We start from the raw sequence: 3,713 nt of genomic DNA on the forward strand, positions 1-3,713 counted from the left end.
AAGCTGGTAGGAATATCCAGGTCACTCCTTAACATTTTGCTTAGTAATAGCTTCGGCTAAATATCCAGTTTCACTGCTTGCAAGTTCTGCTGCTGCTGCTGCTAAGTCACTTCAGTCGTGTCCAACTCTGTGTGACCCCATAGACAGAAGCCCACCAGGCTCCCCCGTCCCTGGGATTCTCCAGGCAAGAACACTGGAGTGGGCTGCCATTTCCTTCTCCAATGTGTGAAAGTGAGAAGTGAAAGTGAAGTCGCTCAGTCGTGTCCAACCCTCAGCGACCCCATGGACTGCAGCCCACCAGGCTCCTCCATCCATGGGATTCTCCAGGCAGTCATACTGGAGTGGCTTGCCATTGCCTTCTCCGGCTTGCAAGTTCTACTTTCTGCAAAACACTAGAACTTGAACACAATTTGGCTAAGTTTTTTGCCACTTTATAACAGTTTCCAATAATATATTCTTCATTTCCACCTGAGACTGAAACCAAATGGGTCCTTGTGGGGCTCCTGGGCACTGAAGGACTTTTTTGTCCCCCATTTCTTGTAGGCAAGACTCCAGCATCCATGACTTTCCCTGAGTTGCAAAGAGCAGATTTCAACAGTTGCTAATCAAGGGAAGAGCCAAGAAACCACCTTCAGTTCAGTTTAGTTCAGTTCAGTCGCTCAGTCATGTCTGACTCTTTGTGACCCCATGAATCACAGCACGCCAGGCCTTCCTGTCCATCACCAACTCCTGGAGTTCACTCAAACTCACACCTTAGGCAAGATAAAAGAGACAAGTTCAGTCCAGTTCAGTTGCTCAGTCGAGTCCGACCCTTTGCAACCCCATAGACTGTAGCACACCAGGCCTCCCTGTCCATCACCAGCTCCCGGAATTTACTCAAACTCATGTCCATTGAGTTGGTGATGCCATCCAACCATCTCATCCTCTGTTGTCCCCTTCTCTTCCTGCCTTCAATCTTTCCCAGAATCAGGGTCTTTTCTGATGAGTCAGCTGTTCACATCAGGTGGCCAAAGTACTGGAGTTTCAGCTTCAACATCAGTCCTTCCAATGAATATTCAGGACTGATTTCCTTTAGGATGGACTGGTTGCATCTCCTTGCAGTCCAAGGGACTCTCAAGAGTCTTCTCCAACACCACAGTTCAAAACCATCAATTCTTCGGCGCTCAGCTTTCTTTATAGTCCAACTCTCACATCCATACATGACCACTGGAAAAACCATAGCTTTGATTAGACGGACCTTTGTCAGCAAAGTAATGTCACTGCTTTTTAATATGCTATCTAGATTGGTCATAACTTTTCTTCCAAGGAGTCAGCATCTTTTAATTTCCTGGCTGCAATCACCATCTGCAGTGATTTTGGAGCCCCCCAAAATAAAGTCTGTCCCTGTTTTCATTGTTTCCCCATCTATCTGCCATGATGTGATGGGACCAGATGCCATGAGCTTAGTTTTCTGAATGTTGAGTTTTAAGCCAATTTTTTTCACTCTCCTCTTTTACTTTCATCAAGAGGCTCTTTAGTTCTTCTTTGCTTTCTGCCATAAGGATGGTGTCATCTGCATACCTGAGGTTATTGATATTTCTTCTAGCAATCTTGATTCCAGCTTGTGCTTCATCCAGCCCAGCATTTCTCATGATGTACTCTGCATATAAGTTAAATAAGCATATTTAATATATACAGCCTTGACATCAAAAGAGACAAGAGAAGCACATTAAGATTAGGAGACCAACCACATGAAATGCTGCACACCCTAATCATTTGAGCAACCCCACCCTTGAACTATTGCTATAAAACTTCTCATCAAATCCTCCAGGTTGGGACACACAGCTTTTGAGAGCTGGATCCCGCTGTGGCTCCCTTTGCCTGGCAAAGCAAAAAAAAAAAAGCAATCTTTTTCTGTTTCACCCAAATCTCTGTCTCTGAGATTTGATTTAGCATTGCTGTACAGAGAAACTGAGCTTTTGGCATCAAGAACTCAACAGAATTGCCTTCAACATCCATCTGGATGCCAGAACACAGCCTCTGTGCACCAGTACTGAACTGAATCTCAGATTTGGGGTCATGGGATTGTCGACTAAAAAGATGCACAACTTTAGAGTTGCAAGTTAAGTTTTATTTGGGGCAAAATGAGGCCTGTAGCCTGGGAGACAATGCCTCAGATAGCTCTTAGAAACCGTTCCAAAGAGGCAGTGGGGAAAGGTTGTTTTGGTAAAGGGGGAGTTCAGTGCAATCAGGCACTCATTTTCCAAAGGTTTTCTGCTAGTCAGGAGAAGTGATGTCACTAAGAAGGGATTTAGTGCTTTTCTAGATATGAGGAGATCCAAGAATTGGGATCATGAAATCAGTTCCTGAAAATATCTATCTAAAGACCTGTTCTACCAGCTTCCCTGGAGGACAGAGTGCCTCACTTTCTACCCTGAAATCCCTTCAGGAAGTTTCAAAGGTCAGCAGCTGCAGCAGCACGGGCAGATGGCAAATGCCCTTGTTGCTGTTCAATCGCTGGCAAATGCTATCGGCAAGTGCCAGTTTGTAGCTGACAAGATGAATCGATTGGGCTTCCCTGGTGGCTCAGAGGTTAAAGCATCTGCCTCCAATGCGGGAGACCCGGGTTCGATCCCTGGGTCGGGAAGATCCCCTGGAGAAGGAAACGGTAACCCACTCCAGTATTCTTGCCTGGAGAATCCCGTGAACGGAGAAGCCTGGTAGGCCACAGTCCATAGGGTTGCATAGAGTCGGACAGGACTGAGCGACGGAACGGAACGGAAACTGTGGTGTTGGAGAAGACTCTTGAGAGTCCCTTGGACTGCAAGGAGATCCAACCAGTCCATCCTAAAGGAAATCAGTCCTGAATGTTCATTGGAAGGACTGATGTTGAAGATGAAATTCCATTACTTTGGCTACCTGATGAAAAAAATTGACTCATTTGAAAAGATCCTGATGCTGGGAAAGATTAAAGGTGGGAGGAGAAGGGGACGACAGAGGATGAGATGGTTGGATGATATCACGGACTCAATGGACCTGAGTTTGAGTAAACTCCAGGAGTTGGTGATGGACAGGGAGGCCTGGTGTGCTGCATTTCATGGGGTGGCAAAGAGTCGGACATGACTGAGTGACTGAACTGAACTGATGTGTAAATTAGATAGCTAGTGTGGACCTGCTGTTTAGCACAGGAAGCTCATCTTGGTGTTCTGTAATCATTTAGATGGGTGAAATGGGAATGGTGGGAAGGAGATCGAAGTGGGGGATATATGTATACAGACAGCTGATTCACATTGTTATACAGCAGAAAGTAGCACAACATTGTAAAGCAATTATACTCTAAAAAAAAAAAAGAGTAGTTTTATTGCTTTGCCAGGCAAAGGAGGACACAGCAGGCTGATGCCCTCAAAACTCTGTGTCCCCTTACCTGGGAGGATATGGTAAGAAGTTTTATAGCATTGGTTCAAGGATGGGTTTGTTGATAAGAATCTGAATGTGTGCAGGGCCTACATTCCTTTAATCTGGCCTCAGGTGGTTTCCTGATGAGCTTCTGTGGTTCTTGAGGTTATCAAACCCGGACTTGCTCTCTGGAATGAAGAATGCTTCATCAGGTGATTAGAATCTTTCATTTGTTGGGGTTTTTAGTTTTGTAGAGGATATCAAAGATATTAAGTGTATCCCTTGAGGTAGAAAGCGTATTAAGTGTATCCCTTGAGGTACCCTTATGGCAGAAGAAC

The sequence above is a fragment of the Moschus berezovskii genome, chromosome 5 (genome assembly GCF_049115385.1).
Source record: "Moschus berezovskii isolate FMDL1 chromosome 5, NW_MosBer_1.0, whole genome shotgun sequence".
Lineage (NCBI taxonomy): Eukaryota > Metazoa > Chordata > Mammalia > Artiodactyla > Moschidae > Moschus > Moschus berezovskii.